The following is an 18944-nucleotide window of genomic DNA, read 5'->3' on the forward strand; positions in this document are numbered from 1 at the left end:
CAAGGCAACAAGGCTAGTTTTTGGGTCGTCATTCGAGCAATCAAGGCAACGCGGATGGCTCCCCGATTCTCCAAGAGGCTAGTTTTCAGGTCATCATTCAAAAAATCAAGGCAACAAGTTCAAGGAAACAAGGCAACACGGCTAGTTTCAAGGTCGTCGTTCGACAAATCAAGGCAACAATGCTAGTCATCAGGGCATCATTCAGAAAATCAAGGCAACAAGTTCAAGGAAACAAGGCAACAGGGCTAGTTTCAAGGCCGTCGTTCGACAAATCAAGGCAACAATGCTAGTCATCAGGTCATCGTTCGACAAATTAAGGCAACATGTTCGAGGAATCAAGGCAATAGGGCTAGTTTTTGGGTCGTCGTTCGAGCAATCAAGGCAATTTGTTGGGGGGTGGGATTCCTTCACGGGTCTTGGGGCTTGCCTTTTCGATGCTCGCTGGTGGCTTCGGTCTCCATGGTCCCCCCAATATGTACATATTGCAGAAAGAGCTTGGTGACAGGAACATACATTGATTTTCCATAGGATGCATAATTTTTTGGAACAAGCACGACGTGGGGCAATTTTGGTCGCGATCAGGTTTTTCATCGGTGAAAATGGGTCGGTTGCAAGGATCTCGTCGAAGAGTGGCTGGTCGCGATCTGGTTTCACCGAGAAAATGCAAATCGCGACTTGGATATCACCGGTGAGCTTGGCCGATGGCCTTGCCTTGGCTTGCCCTTGGTCGTAACAGCCTCGACGTCGCAGGTCGCTCACCGACCTTTGGGGCACCTGTGGGGCTTCACTCCCACCCTTCCCCTATATATACATATTGCACAAAGAGCTTGGTGACAGGAACAGACATTGATTTCCCATTGGATGCATAATTCTTTGCAACCAGAACGACGTGGGGCAATTTTGGTCGCGATCATGTTTTTCATCGGTGAAAATGGGTCGGTTGCGAGAATCTCGTCGAGGAGTGGCTGGTCGCGATCTGGTTTCACCAAGCAAACGCAAATCACGACTTGGATATCACCGGTGAGCTTGGCCGATGGCCTTGCCTCCTTGGCTTGCCCTTGGTCGTAACAGCCTCGACGTCGCTGGTCGCCCGCCCAGCTTCGGGGCGCCTGTGGGGAGTCACTCCCACCCCACCCCTATATTTACATATTGCACAAAGAGCTTGGTGACAGGAACAGACATTGATTTCCCCCAGGATGCATAATTTTTGCAAAAACGTCCATAACTCCCTCAAATTAAGTCGGATTTTGACGAAATTTTGCGTGGCTCTTTATTAACACGAATAATGTATGTTTCAATAAAAAAATTTGTTTTTGGTCCGTAATTACCCGCGGACCGCAGCATCGACACTTGTACACACACACTACCGAACTTTAACTTTCGAATTGGCAAAAACCCATTCAATGAAAGTTGCTCGAAATCATTGATTTACCTGGTAAATTTTCTTTCGTGATCGAGAAAATGTGCACGGATTTCGAGTTACCGATCAAGATGTGATTTTGGCTAACTTTCATCGGGTTGGGTCGTCATTGGTCACCGGGTGGTCTTGTACTTCCGAATTAGCGAAAACCCATTGAATCAAAGCTGCTCGAAAACCTTGATTTACACGGCAAAATTTCTTTCATGATCGAGAAAATGTGCACGGATTCCGAGTTACCGAGCAAAATGCGATTTTGGCTAACTTTCACCGCGTTGTGTCATCTTTGGTCACCGGGCGATCCTGTACTTCCGAATTACCGAAAACCCATTGAACGAAAGTTGCTCGAAATCATTGATTTACCTGGTAAGTTTTCCTTCGTGATCCATAAAATGTGCACGGATTTCGAGTTACCGAGCAAGATGTGATTTTGGCTAACTTTCATCGGGTTGGGTCATCTTTGGTCACCGGGTGGTCTTGTACTTCCGATTTAGCAAAAACCCATTGAATGAAAGTTGTTCGAAATCATTGATTTGCCTAGAAAAATTTCTTTTCGTGGTCGAGGAAATGTGCATGGATTTCGAGTTGTCGAGCAAAATTTGATTTTGGCCAGGTTTCATGGGGTTGGGTCATCTGATCACCGGTTAATCTTGACCGTATCTAGTCTTGGCCGAGTCGAAAAATCCCAGACGCTATAATTCTCTATAACTCGCGAAAATGAAGTCGGTTTGGCACGAATATGACAAGGATAAAGGACCTTACAATAATAAAACCCGGTGACCGGGCTGTAATTCACCAACAACGGTGACGTAACCTCCGATAAAAACACATAACAACCTAAGCCGATGACTTGCGCTTACTAGGGCCACCAATTATACTTTGTTTTCTCATAAGACGTCAAAAATGTCCAAAGAGCAACATATACTCATTTAATATGGGCATGCATCGTGTATAGCGACTTCGACGGTGTTTGGTTGTATTCGAACCCCAATGCATGGGTGCTTTTCTAAGGAGTTCATTTTGTTGCATTTTCTTATGCTTGTTTCGGTTTCGTAAATGAAAGAATTTCTCCGTACAAGATACAAACTGCACTATTGGATCTGTAATTTACAACTACTATCGACATACCCTCAAATGCATCAATAATAAGGGATTTAGAATGCACCTTAGCCAACTAACATATAGATCGGGGTCGTTAATGGGTCATGGCGTTCTTCGTTTGATCCTTTGGCTTGCATGTATCGTTTTTTAGGATGAGGTCTTGCTTCCTCAGCCCTTTATCAAGGCAACGTGGCTCGTTTTAAGCTCATCGTTCAAGGAAGCAATGCAACACGGCCAGTTTTTCAGGTCGCCATTCGATAAACAAAGACAACATTTTCAAAATATCAAAAGGCCACATGGCTTGCTTTTAGGTCCTCGTATGGCTTGCTTTCGGGTCGTTTTTCGAGAAAACGAGGCAACATGTTCTAGAAATCAAAGAATCGTTCGAGAAATAAAAAGGCTACGGGGGTAGTTTTCGGGTCGTAGTTTGATAATTCAAGGCAACATGTTCGAGTAATCAAGGCAACAAGGCTTGTTTTCAGGCCGTCGTTCAATAAAAAATCCAAGCGTTCAGGTCGTCGTTCGAGAAACACGGACAACATGTTGTAGAAATCAAAGGCGTTCCATAAATCAAGGCAACGGTGCTGGTTTTTCAGTTAGTCGGTCGAAAAACCAAGGAAACATGTTCGGGGTTTCAAGGCAACAAGGCTAGTTTTCTTGTCTTCGTTCCGTAAATCAAGGCATCGGGGATAGTTTTAAGGTTGTTGTTTAAGAAAATCAAGACATGTTTTAAAAGTCATGGCAACGAGGGAAGATTTTAGGACACCGTTCGTCAGATCAAGGCAACACGCCAGCTTTCAGCCGTCGTCCGAAAAAGGCCGCCAACATTTTACTTAAACCGAAGCATCGTTCGTGAAATCAAGGCAACGGGGAAAATTTTAAGTCCTTCATTCGAAAAACCAAGCCATCGGGTTCGAGATATCAAGGCAACATGGCTTGTTTTTCAGGTCTTCGTTCGAAAAATCAAGGCAATGGGCATTGCTCTCCGCTCGTCATTCCAGATACCAAGACATCATGTTCTAGAAACCAAGGCCACAAGGCTAGTTTTCAGGTCATCATTCTAAAATTCAAGGCAACAACAATAAAGGCAACAGGCCTAGTTTCAAGGTCATCGTTCAATATATCTAAGCAACAAGTTCGAATAATCAAGGCAACAAGGCTAGTTTTCACGTCGTCGTTCGAGCAAACAAGGCAACATGTTGGGGTGGGCTTCGTTCACGGTTCATTGGGCTTGCCTTATCGGTGCTCGATGGTGGCTTCGTCGCCATGGTCCCCCTATATATACATCAAGGCAATGGGGATAGCAATCAGGCTTCCGTTTGAGATATCAAGACAACATGTCCTAGAATTCAAGGCCGCAAGGCTAGTTTTCAGGTCATCGTTCTAAAAATCAAGCCAACATGTTCAAGAAGTCAAGGCAACAGACACTGGTTTCCCCGAGGATGCATACTTTTTAGTATGCGCACGACGTCGGGGGAAATCAAGGCACCGTGGCTAGTTTTCCGGTCATCGTTCAAGAAATCAAGGCAGCGAGGCTAGTTTTGAGGTCATCATGGCATGTTTTCAAGGCAACGTGTTCGAGTATTCAGGGCAACGATGCAAGTTTCCAGGTCGTCGTTAGAGATAACAAGGCAACGTTCAAGGTCGTCGTTCAAAAAATCTAGGGAACAATGCTAGTCATCAGGTCATCGTTCGACAAAATTAAGGCAACATGTTCGAGGAATCAAGGCAACAAGGCTAGTTTTTGGGTCGTCATTCGAGCAATCAAGGCAACGCGGATGGCTCCCCGATTCTCCAAGAGGCTAGTTTTCAGGTCATCATTCAAAAAATCAAGGCAACAAGTTCAAGGAAACAAGGCAACACGGCTAGTTTCAAGGTCGTCGTTCGACAAATCAAGGCAACAATGCTAGTCATCAAGGCATCATTCAGAAAATCGAGGCAACAAGTTCAAGGAAACAAGGCAACAGGGCTAGTTTCAAGGCCGTCGTTCGACAAATCAAGGCAACAATGCTAGTCATCAGGTCATCGTTCGACAAATTAAGGCAACATGTTCGAGGAATCAAGGCAATAAGGCTAGTTTTTGGGTCGTCGTTCGAGCAATCAAGGCAATTTGTTGGGGGGTGGGATTCCTTCACGGGTCTTGGGGCTTGCCTTTTCGATGCTCGCTGGTGGCTTCGGTCTCCATGGTCCCCCCAATATGTACATATTGCACAAAGAGCTTGGTGACAGGAACATACATTGATTTTCCATAGGATGCATAATTTTTTGGAACAAGCACGACGTGGGGCAATTTTGGTCGCGATCAGGTTTTTCATCGGTGAAAATGGGTCGGTTGCAAGGATCTCGTCGAAGAGTGTCTGGTCGCGATCTGGTTTCACCGAGAAAATGCAAATCGCGACTTGGATATCACCGGTGAGCTTGGCCGATGGCCTTGCCTTGGCTTGCCCTTGGTCGTAACAGCCTCGACGTCGCAGGTCGCTCACCGACCTTTGGGGCACCTGTGGGGCTTCACTCCCACCCTTCCCCTATATATACATATTGCACAAAGAGCTTGGTGACAGGAACAGACATTGATTTCCCATTGGATGCATAATTCTTTGCAACCAGAACGACGTGGGGCAATTTTGGTCGCGATCAGGTTTTTCATCGGTGAAAATGGGTCGGTTGCGAGAATCTCGTCGAGGAGTGGCTGGTCGCGATCTGGTTTCACCAAGCAAACGCAAATCACGACTTGGATATCACCGGTGAGCTTGGCCGATGGCCTTGCCTCCTTGGCTTGCCCTTGGTCGTAACAGCCTCGACGTCGCTGGTCGCCCGCCCAGCTTCGGGGCGCCTGTGGGGCGTCACTCCCACCCCACCCCTATATTTACATATTGCACAAAGAGCTTGGTGACAGGAACAGACATTGATTTCCCCCAGGATGCATAATTTTTGCAAAAACGTCCATAACTCGCTCAAATTAAGTCGGATTTTAACGAAATTTTGCGTGGCTCTTTATTAACACGAATAATGTATGTTTCAATAAAAAAAATTTGTTTTTGGTCCGTAATTACCAGCGGACCGCAGCTTCGACACTTGTACACACACACTACCGAACTTTAACTTTCGAATTGGCAAAAACCCATTCAATGAAAGTTGCTCGAAATCATTGATTTACCTGGTAAATTTTCTTTCGTGATCGAGAAAATGTGCACGGATTTCGAGTTACCGATCAAGATGTGATTTTGGCTAACTTTCATCGGGTTGGGTCGTCATTGGTCACCGGGTGGTCTTGTACTTCCGAATTAGCGAAAACCCATTGAATCAAAGCTGCTCGGAAACCTTGATTTACACGGCAAAATTTCTTTCATGATCGAGAAAATGTGTACGGATTTCGAGTTACCGAGCAAAATGCGATTTTGGCTAACTTTCACCGCGTTGTGTCATCTTTGGTCACCGGGCGATCCTGTACTTCCGAATTACCGAAAACCCATTGAACGAAAGTTGCTCGAAATCATTGATTTACCTGGTAAGTTTTCCTTCGTGATCCATAAAATGTGCACGGATTTCGAGTTACCGAGCAAGATGTGATTTTGGCTAACTTTCATCGGGTTGGGTCATCTTTTCCGGTCATCGTTCAAGAAATCAAGGCAGCGAGGCTAGTTTTGAGGTCATCATCGCATGTTTTCATGGCAACGTGTTCGAGTATTCAGGGCAACGATGCAAGTTTCCAGGTCGTCGTTAGAGATAACAAGGCAACGTGTTCCAGCAGTCAAGGTAACGAGGCTAGTTTCCAGGTCGTCGTTCAAGAAATAAAGGGAACGGGGCTAGTTTTCAGGACATCGTTCGACATATCAAGGCAACGTGTTGGACAAATCAAGGCAACATGGAACTAGTTAACAAGGCAACGTGTTGGGGGAGGCATCTTTCAAGGCCATCGTTCGACAAATCTAGGCAGCAAGGCTTGTCACCAGGTCATCGTTCGAAAAATTAATGCAACAAGTTCGAGTAATCAAGGCAACGTGGCATGTTTTCCGGTCGTCGTTCGAGCAACCAAGGTAACATGTTGGGGGTGGGCTTCTTTCATGGGTCTTGGGGCTTGCCTTATCGGTGCTCGGTGGTTTCTTCGTCTCTATGGTCCCCCTATATATACCTCAAGGCAATGTGGATAGCTCCCCAGTTCTCCAAGAGGCTAGTCTTCAGGTCATCGTTCAAAAATCAAGGCAACAAGCTCAAGGCAATAGGGCTAGTTTCAAGGTCGTCGTTCAAAAAATCTAGGGAACAATGCTAGTCATCAGGTCATCGTTCGACAAAATTAAGGCAACATGTTCGAGGAATCAAGGCAACAAGGCTAGTTTTTGGGTCGTCATTCGAGCAATCAAGGCAACGCGGATGGCTCCCCGATTCTCCAAGAGGCTAGTTTTCAGGTCATCATTCAAAAAATCAAGGCAACAAGTTCAAGGAAACAAGGCAACACGGCTAGTTTCAAGGTCGTCGTTCGACAAATCAAGGCAACAATGCTAGTCATCAGGGCATCATTCAGAAAATCGAGGCAACAAGTTCAAGGAAACAAGACAACAGGGCTAGTTTCAAGGCCGTCGTTCGACAAATCAAGGCAACAATGCTAGTCATCAGGTCATCGTTCGACAAATTAAGGCAACATGTTCGAGGAATCAAGGCAACAGGGCTAGTTTTTGGGTCGTCGTTCGAGCAATCAAGGCAACGTGTTGGGGGGTGGGATTCCTTCACGGGTCTTGGGGCTTGCCTTTTCGATGCTCGCTCGGAAACCTTGATTTACACGGCAAAATTTCTTTCATGATCGAGAAAATGTGCACGGATTTCGAGTTACCGAGCAAAATGCGATTTTGGCTAACTTTCACCGCGTTGTGTCATCTTTGGTCACCGGGCGATCCTGTACTTCCGAATTACCGAAAACCCATTGAACGAAAGTTGCTCGAAATCATTGATTTACCTGGTAAGTTTTCCTTCGTGATCCATAAAATGTGCACGGATTTCGAGTTACCGAGCAAGATGTGATTTTGGCTAACTTTCATCGGGTTGGGTCATCTTTGGTCACCGGGTGGTCTTGTACTTCCGATTTAGCAAAAACCCATTGAATGAAAGTTGTTCGAAATCATTGATTTGCCTAGAAAAATTTCTTTTCGTGGTCGAGGAAATGTGCATGGATTTCGAGTTGTCGAGCAAAATTTGATTTTGGCCAGGTTTCATGGGGTTGGGTCATCTGATCACCGGTTAATCTTGACCGTATCTAGTCTTGGCCGAGTCGAAAAATCCCAGACGCTATAATTCTCTATAACTCGCGAAAATGAAGTCGGTTTGGCACGAATTGGACAAGGATAAAGGACCTTACAATAATAAAACCCGGTGACCGGGCCGTAATTCACCAACAACGGTGACGTAACCTCCGATAAAAACACATAACAACCTAAGCCGATGACTTGCGCTTACTAGGGCCACCAATTATACTTTGTTTTCTCATAAGACGTCAAAAATGTCCAAAGAGCAACATATACTCATTTAATATGGGCATGCATCGTGTATAGCGACTTCGACGGTGTTTGGTTGTATTCGAACCCCAATGCATGGGTGCTTTTCTAAGGAGTTCATTTTGTTGCATTTTCTTATGCTTGTTTCGGTTTCGTAAATGAAAGAATTTCTCCGTACAAGATACAAACTGCACTATTGGATCTGTAATTTACAACTACTATCGACATACCCTCAAATGCATCAATAATAAGGGATTTAGAATGCACCTTAGCCAACTAACATATAGATCGGGGTCGTTAATGGGTCATGGCGTTCTTCGTTTGATCCTTTGGCTTGCATGTATCGTTTTTTAGGATGAGGTCTTGCTTCCTCGACCCTTTATCAAGGCAACGTGGCTCGTTTTAAGCTCATCGTTCAAGGAATCAATGCAACACGGCCAGTTTTTCAGGTCGCCATTCGATAAACAAAGACAACATTTTCAAAATATCAAAAGGCCACATGGCTTGCTTTTAGGTCCTCGTATGGCTTGCTTTCGGGTCGTCTTTCGAGAAAACGAGGCAACATGTTCTAGAAATCAAAGAATCGTTCGAGAAATAAAAAGGCTACGGGGGTAGTTTTCGGGTCGTAGTTTGATAATTCAAGGCAACATGTTCGAGTAATCAAGGCAACAAGGCTTGTTTTCAGGCCGTCGTTCAATAAAAAATCCAAGCGTTCAGGTCGTCGTTCGAGAAACACGGACAACATGTTGTAGAAATCAAAGGCGTTCCATAAATCAAGGCAACGGTGCTGGTTTTTCAGTTAGTCGGTCGAAAAACCAAGGAAACATGTTCGGGGTTTCAAGGCAACAAGGCTAGTTTTCTTGTCTTCGTTCCGTAAATCAAGGCATCGGGGATAGTTTTAAGGTTGTTGTTTAAGAAAATCAAGACATGTTTTAAAAGTCATGGCAACGAGGGAAGATTTTAGGACACCGTTCGTCAGATCAAGGCAACACGCCAGCTTTCAGCCGTCGTCCGAAAAAGGCCGCCAACATTTTACTTAAACCGAAGCATCGTTCGTGAAATCAAGGCAACGGGGCAAATTTTAAGTCCTTCATTCGAAAAACCAAGCCATCGGGTTCGAGATATCAAGGCAACATGGCTTGTTTTTCAGGTCTTCGTTCGAAAAATCAAGGCAATGGGCATTGCTCTCCGCTCGTCATTCCAGATACCAAGACATCATGTTCTAGAAACCAAGGCCACAAGGCTAGTTTTCAGGTCATCATTCTAAAATTCAAGGCAACAACAATAAAGGCAACAGGCCTAGTTTCAAGGTCATCGTTCAATATATCTAAGCAACAAGTTCGAATAATCAAGGCAACAAGGCTAGTTTTCACGTCGTCGTTCGAGCAAACAAGGCAACATGTTGGGGTGGGTTTCGTTCACAGTTCATTGGGCTTGCCTTATCGGTGCTCGATGGTGGCTTCGTCGCCATGGTCCCCCTATATATACATCAAGGCAATGGGGATAGCAATCAGGCTTCCGTTTGAGATATCAAGACAACATGTCCTAGAATTCAAGGCCGCAAGGCTAGTTTTCAGGTCATCGTTCTAAAAATCAAGCCAACATGTTCAAGAAGTCAAGGCAACAGACACTGGTTTCCCGAGGATGCATACTTTTTAGTATGCGCACAACGTCGGGGGAAATCAAGGCACCGTGGCTAGTTTTCCGGTCATCGTTCAAGAAATCAAGTCAGCGTGGCTAGTTTTGAGGTCATCATGGCATGTTTTCAAGGCAACGTGTTCGAGTATTCAGGGCAACGATGCAAGCTTTCAGGTCGTCGTTAGAGATAACAAGGCAACGTGTTCCAACAATCAAGGTAACGAGGCTAGTTTCCACGTCGTCGTTCAAGAAATAAAGGGAACGGGGCTAGTTTTCAGGACATCGTTCGACATATCAAGGCAACGTGTTGGACAAATCAAGGCAACATGGAACTAGTTAACAAGGCAACGTGTTGGGGGAGGCATCTTTCAAGGCCATCGTTCGACAAATCTAGGCAGCAGGGCTTGTCACCAGGTCATCGTTCGAAAAATTAATGCAACAAGTTCGAGTAATCAAGGCAACGTGGCATGTTTTCCGGTCGTCGTTCGAGCAACCAAGGTAACATGTTGGGGGTGGGCTTCTTTCATGGGTCTTGGGGCTTGCCTAATCGGTGCTCGGTGGTTTCTTCGTCTCTATGGTCCCCCCTATATATACCTCAAGGCAATGTGGATAGCTCCCCAGTTCTCCAAGAGGCTAGTCTTCAGGTCATCGTTCAAAAAATCAAGGCAACAAGCTCAAGGCAATAGGGCTAGTTTCAAGGTCGTCGTTCAAAAAATCTAGGGAACAATGCTAGTCATCAGGTCATCGTTCGACAAAATTAAGGCAACATGTTCGAGGAATCAAGGCAACAAGGCTAGTTTTTGGGTCGTCATTCGAGCAATCAAGGCAATGCGGATGGCTCCCCGATTCTCCAAGAGGCTAGTTTTCAGGTCATCATTCAAAAAATCAAGGCAACAAGTTCAAGGAAACAAGGCAACACGGCTAGTTTCAAGGTCGTCGTTCGACAAATCAAGGCAACAATGCTAGTCATCAGGGCATCATTCAGAAAATCAAGGCAACAAGTTCAAGGAAACAAGGCAACAGGGCTAGTTTCAAGGCCGTCGTTCGACAAATCAAGGCAACAATGCTAGTCATCATGTCATCGTTCGACAAATTAAGGCAACATGTTCGAGGAATCAAGGCAACAGGGCTAGTTTTTGGGTCGTCGTTCGAGCAATCAAGGCAACGTGTTGGGGTGTGGGATTCCTTCACGGGTCTTGGGGCTTGCCTTTTCGATGCTCGCTGGTGGCTTCGGTCTCCATGGTCCCCCCTATATATACATATTGCACGAAGAGCTTGGTGACAGGAACAGATATTGATTTTCCATAGGATGCATAATTTTTTGGAACAAGCACAACATGGGGCAATTTTGGTCGCGATCAGGTTTTTCATCGGTGAAAATGGGTCGGTTGCAAGGATCTCGTCGAAGAGTGGCTGATCGCGATCTGGTTTCACCGAAAAAATGCAAATCGCGACTTGAATATCACCGGTGAGCTTGGCCGATGGCCTTGCCTTGGCTTGCCCTTGGTCGTAACAGCCTCGACGTCGCAGGTCGCTCACCGACCTTTGGGGCACCTGTGGGGCTTCACTCCCACCCTTCCCCTATATATACATATTGCACAAAGAGCTTGGTGACAGGAACAGACATTGATTTCCCATTGGATGCATAATTCTTTGCAACCAGAACGACGTGGGGCAATTTTGGTCGCGATCAGGTTTTTCATCGGTGAAAATGGGTCGGTTGCGAGAATCTCGTCGAGGAGTGGCTGGTCGCGATCTGGTTTCACCAAGCAAACACAAATCACGACTTGGATATCACCGGTGAGCTTGGCCGATGGCCTTGCCTCCTTGGCTTGCCCTTGGTCGTAACAGCCTCGACGTCGCTGGTCGCCCGCCCAGCTTCGGGGCGCCTGTGGGGCGTCACTCCCACCCCACCCCTATATTTACATATTGCACAAAGAGCTTGGTGACAGGAACAGCCATTGATTTCCCCCAGGATGCATAATTTTTGCAAAAACCTCCATAACTCCCTCAAATTAAGTCGGATTTTAACGAAATTTTGCGTGGCTCTTTATTAACACGAATAATGTATGTTTCAATAAAAAAAATTTGTTTTTGGTCCGTAATTACCAGCGGACCGCAGCTTCGACACTTGTACACACACACTACCGAACTTTAACTTTCGAATTGGCAAAAACCCATTCAATGAAAGTTGCTCGAAATCATTGATTTACCTGGTAAATTTTCTTTCGTGATCGAGAAAATGTGCACGGATTTCGAGTTACCGATCAAGATGTGATTTTGGCTAACTTTCATCGGGTTGGGTCGTCATTGGTCACCGGGTGGTCTTGTACTTCCGAATTAGCGAAAACCCATTGAATCAAAGCTGCTCGGAAACCTTGATTTACACGGCAAAATTTCTTTCATGATCGAGAAAATGTGCACGGATTTCGAGTTACCGAGCAAAATGCGATTTTGGCTAACTTTCACCGCGTTGTGTCATCTTTGGTCACCGGGCGATCCTGTACTTCCGAATTACCGAAAACCCATTGAACGAAAGTTGCTCGAAATCATTGATTTACCTGGTAAGTTTTCCTTCGTGATCCATAAAATGTGCACGGATTTCGAGTTACCGAGCAAGATGTGATTTTGGCTAACTTTCATCGGGTTGGGTCATCTTTGGTCACCGGGTGGTCTTGTACTTCCGATTTAGCAAAAACCCATTGAATGAAAGTTGTTCGAAATCATTGATTTGCCTAGAAAAATTTCTTTTCGTGGTCGAGGAAATGTGCATGGATTTCGAGTTGTCGAGCAAAATTTGATTTTGGCCAGGTTTCATGGGGTTGGGTCATCTGATCACCGGTTAATCTTGACCGTATCTAGTCTTGGCCGAGTCGAAAAATCCCAGACGCTATAATTCTCTATAACTCGCGAAAATGAAGTCGGTTTGGCACGAATTGGACAAGGATAAAGGACCTTACAATAATAAAACCCGGTGACCGGGCCGTAATTCACCAACAACGGTGACGTAACCTTCGATAAAAACACATAACAACCTAAGCCGATGACTTGCGCTTACTAGGGCCACCAATTATACTTTGTTTTCTCATAAGACGTCAAAAATGTCCAAAGAGCAACATATACTCATTTAATATGGGCATGCATCGTGTATAGCGACTTCGACGGTGTTTGGTTGTATTCGAACCCCAATGCATGGGTGCTTTTCTAAGGAGTTCATTTTGTTGCATTTTCTTATGCTTGTTTCGGTTTCGTAAATGAAAGAATTTCTCCGTACAAGATACAAACTGCACTATTGGATCTGTAATTTACAACTACTATCGACATACCCTCAAATGCATCAATAATAAGGGATTTAGAATGCACCTTGGCCAACTAACATATAGATCGGGGTCGTTAATGGGTCATGGCGTTCTTCGTTTGATCCTTTGGCTTACATGTATCGTTTTTTAGGATGAGGTCTTGCTTCCTCAGCCCTTTATCAAGGCAACGTGGCTCGTTTTAAGCTCATCGTTCAAGGAAGCAATGCAACACGGCCAGTTTTTCAGGTCGCCATTCGATAAACAAAGACAACATTTTCAAAATATCAAAAGGCCACATGGCTTGCTTTTAGGTCCTCGTATGGCTTGCTTTCGGGTCGTTTTTCGAGAAAACGAGGCAACATGTTCTAGAAATCAAAGAATCGTTCGAGAAATAAAAAGGCTACGGGGGTAGTTTTCGGGTCGTAGTTTGATAATTCAAGGCAACATGTTCGAGTAATCAAGGCAACAAGGCTTGTTTTCAGGCCGTCGTTCAATAAAAAATCCAAGCGTTCAGGTCGTCGTTCGAGAAACACGGACAACATGTTGTAGAAATCAAAGGCGTTCCATAAATCAAGGCAACGGTGCTGGTTTTTCAGTTAGTCGGTCGAAAAACCAAGGAAACATGTTCGGGGTTTCAAGGCAACAAGGCTAGTTTTCTTGTCTTCGTTCCGTAAATCAAGGCATCGGGGATAGTTTTAAGGTTGTTGTTTAAGAAAATCAAGACATGTTTTAAAAGTCATGGCAACGAGGGAAGATTTTAGGACACCGTTCGTCAGATCAAGGCAACACGCCAGCTTTCAGCCGTCGTCCGAAAAAGGCCGCCAACATTTTACTTAAACCGAAGCATCGTTCGTGAAATCAAGGCAACGGGGCAAATTTTAAGTCCTTCATTCGAAAAACCAAGCCATCGGGTTCGAGATATCAAGGCAACATGGCTTGTTTTTCAGGTCTTCGTTCGAAAAATCAAGGCAATGGGCATTGCTCTCCGCTCGTCATTCCAGATACCAAGACATCATGTTCTAGAAACCAAGGCCACAAGGCTAGTTTTCAAGTCATCATTCTAAAATTCAAGGCAACAACAATAAAGGCAACAGGCCTAGTTTCAAGGTCATCGTTCAATATATCTAAGCAACAAGTTCGAATAATCAAGGCAACAAGGCTAGTTTTCACGTCGTCGTTCGAGCAAACAAGGCAACATGTTGGGGTGGGCTTCGTTCACGGTTCATTGGGCTTGCCTTATCGGTGCTCGATGGTGGCTTCGTCGCCATGAATTCAAGGCCGCAAGGCTAGTTTTCAGGTCATCGTTCTAAAAATCAAGCCAACATGTTCAAGAAGTCAAGGCAACAGACACTGGTTTCCCCGAGGATGCATACTTTTTAGTATGCGCACGACATCGGGGGAAATCAAGGCACCGTGGCTAGTTTTCCGGTCATCGTTCAAGAAATCAAGGCAGCGAGGCTAGTTTTGAGGTCATCATGGCATGTTTTCAAGGCAACGTGTTCGAGTATTCAGGGCAACGATGCAAGTTTCCAGGTCGTCGTTAGAGATAACAAGGCAACGTGTTCCAGCAATCAAGGTAACGAGGCTAGTTTCCACGTCGTCGTTCAAGAAATAAAGGGAACGGGCCTAGTTTTCAGGACATCGTTCGACATATCAAGGCAACGTGTTGGACAAATCAAGGCAACATGGAACTAGTTAACAAGGCAACGTGTTGGGGGAGGTATCTTTCAAGGCCATCGTTCGACAAATCTAGGCAGCAGGGCTTGTCACCAGGTCATCGTTCGAAAAATTAATGCAACAAGTTCGAGTAATCAAGGCAACGTGGCATGTTTTCCGGTCGTCGTTCGAGCAACCAAGGTAACATGTTGGGGGTGGGCTTCTTTCATGGGTCTTGGGGCTTGCCTTATCGGTGCTCGGTGGTTTCTTCGTCTCTATGGTCCCCCCTATATATACCTCAAGGCAATGTGGATAGCTCCCCAGTTCTCCAAGAGGCTAGTCTTCAGGTCATCGTTCAAAAAATCAAGGCAACAAGCTCAAGGCAATAGGGCTAGTTTCAAGGTCGTCGTTCAAAAAATCTAGGGAACAATGCTAGTCATCAGGTCATCGTTCGACAAAATTAAGGCAACATGTTCGAGGAATCAAGGCAACAAGGCTAGTTTTTGGGTCGTCATTCGAGCAATCAAGGCAATGCGGATGGCTCCCCGATTCTCCAAGAGGCTAGTTTTCAGGTCATCATTCAAAAAATCAAGGCAACAAGTTCAAGGAAACAAGGCAACACGGCTAGTTTCAAGGTCGTCGTTCGACAAATCAAGGCAACAATGCTAGTCATCAGGGCATCATTCAGAAAATCGAGGCAACAAGTTCAAGGAAACAAGGCAACAGTGCTAGTTTCAAGGCCGTCGTTCGACAAATCAAGGCAACAATGCTAGTCATCAGGTCATCGTTCGACAAATTAAGGCAACATGTTCGAGGAATCAAGGCAACAGGGCTAGTTTTTGGGTCGTCGTTCGAGCAATCAAGGCAACGTGTTGGGGGGTGGGATTCCTTCACGGGTCTTGGGGCTTGCCTTTTCGATGCTCGCTGGTGGCTTCGGTCTCCATGGTCCCCCCTATATATACATATTGCACAAAGAGCTTGGTGACAGGAACAGACATTGATTTTCCATAGGATGCATAATTTTTTGGAACAAGCACAACATGGGGCAATTTTGGTAGCGATCAGGTTTTTCATCGGTGAAAATGGGTCGGTTGCAAGGATCTCGTCGAAGAGTGGCTGGTCGCGATCTGGTTTCACCGAAAAAATGCAAATCGCGACTTGAATATCACCGGTGAGCTTGGCCGATGGCCTTGCCTTGGCTTGCCCTTGGTCGTAACAGCCTCGACGTCGCAGGTCGCTCACCGACCTTTGGGGCACCTGTGGGGCTTCACTCCCACCCTTCCCCTATATATACATATTGCACAAAGAGCTTGGTGACAGGAACAGATATTGATTTCCCATTGGATGCATAATTCTTTGCAACCAGAACGACGTGGGGCAATTTTGATCGCGATCAGGTTTTTCATCGGTGAAAATGGGTCGGTTGCGAGAATCTCGTCGAGGAGTGGCTGGTCGCGATCTGGTTTCACCAAGCAAACGCAAATCACGACTTGGATATCACCGGTGAGCTTGGCCGATGGCCTTGCCTCCTTGGCTTGCCCTTGGTCGTAACAGCCTCGACGTCGCTGGTCGCCCGCCCACCTTCGGGGCGCCTGTGGGGCGTCACTCCCACCCCACCCCTATATTTACATATTGCACAAAGAGCTTGGTGACAGGAACAGACATTGATTTCCCCCAGGATGCATAATTTTTGCAAAAACGTCCATAACTCCCTCAAATTAAGTCGGATTTTAACGAAATTTTGCGTGGCTCTTTATTAACACGAATAATGTATGTTTCAATAAAAAAAATTTGTTTTTGGTCCGTAATTACCAGCGGACCGCAGCTTCGACACTTGTACACACACACTACCGAACTTTAACTTTCGAATTGGCAAAAACCCATTCAATGAAAGTTGCTCGAAATCATTGATTTACCTGGTAAATTTTCTTTCGTGATCGAGAAAATGTGCACGGATTTCGAGTTACCGATCAAGATGTGATTTTGGCTAACTTTCATCGGGTTGGGTCGTCATTGGTCACCGGGTGGTCTTGTACTTCCGAATTAGCGAAAACCCATTGAATCAAAGCTGCTCGGAAACCTTGATTTACACGGCAAAATTTCTTTCATGATCGAGAAAATGTGCACGGATTTCGAGTTACCGAGCAAAATGCGATTTTGGCTAACTTTCACCGCGTTGTGTCATCTTTGGTCACCGGGCGATCCTGTACTTCCGAATTACCGAAAACCCATTGAACGAAAGTTGCTCGAAATCATTGATTTACCTGGTAAGTTTTCCTTCGTGATCCATAAAATGTGCACGGATTTCGAGTTACCGAGCAAGATGTGATTTTGGCTAACTTTCATCGGGTTGGGTCATCTTTTCCGGTCATCGTTCAAGAAATCAAGGCAGCGAGGCTAGTTTTGAGGTCATCATCGCATGTTTTCATGGCAACGTGTTCGAGTATTCAGGGCAACGATGCAAGTTTCCAGGTCGTCGTTAGAGATAACAAGGCAACGTGTTCCAGCAGTCAAGGTAACGAGGCTAGTTTCCAGGTCGTCGTTCAAGAAATAAAGGGAACGGGGCTAGTTTTCAGGACATCGTTCGACATATCAAGGCAACGTGTTGGACAAATCAAGGCAACATGGAACTAGTTAACAAGGCAACGTGTTGGGGGAGGCATCTTTCAAGGCCATCGTTCGACAAATCTAGGCAGCAAGGCTTGTCACCAGGTCATCGTTCGAAAAATTAATGCAACAAGTTCGAGTAATCAAGGCAACGTGGCATGTTTTCCGGTCGTCGTTCGAGCAACCAAGGTAACATGTTGGGGGTGGGCTTCTTTCATGGGTCTTGGGGCTTGCCTTATCGGTGCTCGGTGGTTTCTTCGTCTCTATGGTCCCCCTATATATACCTCAAGGCAATGTGGATAGCTCCCCAGTTCTCCAAGAGGCTAGTCTTCAGGTCATCGTTCAAAAATCAAGGCAACAAGCTCAAGGCAATAGGGCTAGTTTCAAGGTCGTCGTTCAAAAAATCTAGGGAACAATGCTAGTCATCAGGTCATCGTTCGACAAAATTAAGGCAACATGTTCGAGGAATCAAGGCAACAAGGCTAGTTTTTGGGTCGTCATTCGAGCAATCAAGGCAACGCGGATGGCTCCCCGATTCTCCAAGAGGCTAGTATTCAGGTCATCATTCAAAAAATCAAGGCAACAAGTTCAAGGAAACAAGGCAACACGGCTAGTTTCAAGGTCGTCGTTCGACAAATCAAGGCAACAATGCTAGTCATCAAGGCATCATTCAGAAAATCGAGGCAACAAGTTCAAGGAAACAAGGCAACAGGGCTAGTTTCAAGGCCGTCGTTCGACAAATCAAGGCAACAATGCTAGTCATCAGGTCATCGTTCGACAAATTAAGGCAACATGTTCGAGGAATCAAGGCAACAGGGCTAGTTTTTGGGTCGTCGTTCGAGCAATCAAGGCAACGTGTTGGGGGGTGGGATTCCTTCACGGGTCTTGGGGCTTGCCTTTTCGAAAGCTGCTCGGAAACCTTGATTTACACGGCAAAATTTCTTTCATGATCGAGAAAATGTGCACGGATTTCGAGTTACCGAGCAAAATGCGATTTTGGCTAACTTTCACCGCGTTGTGTCATCTTTGGTCACCGGGCGATCCTGTACTTCCGAATTACCGAAAACCCATTGAACGAAAGTTGCTCGAAATCATTGATTTACCTGGTAAGTTTTCCTTCGTGATCCATAAAATGTGCACGGATTTCGAGTTACCGAGCAAGATGTGATTTTGGCTAACTTTCATCGGGTTGGGTCATCTTTGGTCACCGGGTGGTCTTGTACTTCCGATTTAGCAAAAACCCATTGAATGAAAGTTGTTCGAAATCATTGATTTGCCTAGAAAAATTTCTTTTCGTGGTCGAGGAAATGTGCATGGATTTCGAGTTGTCGAGCAAAATTTGATTTTGGCCAGGTTTCATGGGGTTGGGTCATCTGATCACCGGTTAATCTTGACCGTATCTAGTCTTGGCCGAGTCGAAAAATCCCAGACGCTATAATTCTCTATAACTCGCGAAAATGAAGTCGGTTTGGCACGAATTGGACAAGGATAAAGGACCTCACAATAATAAAACCCGGTGACCGGGCCGTAATTCACCAACAACGGTGACGTAACCTCCGATAAAAACACATAACAACCTAAGCCGATGACTTGCGCTTACTACGGCCACCAATTATACTTTGTTTTCTCACAAGACGTCAAAAATGTCCAAAGAGCAACATATACTCATTTAATATGGGCATGCATCGTGTATAGCGACTTCGACGGTGTTTGGTTGTATTCGAACCCCAATGCATGGGT

This window comes from Lactuca virosa, chromosome 1 (genome assembly GCF_052849685.1).
Source record: "Lactuca virosa cultivar CGN04683 chromosome 1, Lactuca_virosa_CGN04683_v6, whole genome shotgun sequence".
Lineage (NCBI taxonomy): Eukaryota > Viridiplantae > Streptophyta > Magnoliopsida > Asterales > Asteraceae > Lactuca > Lactuca virosa.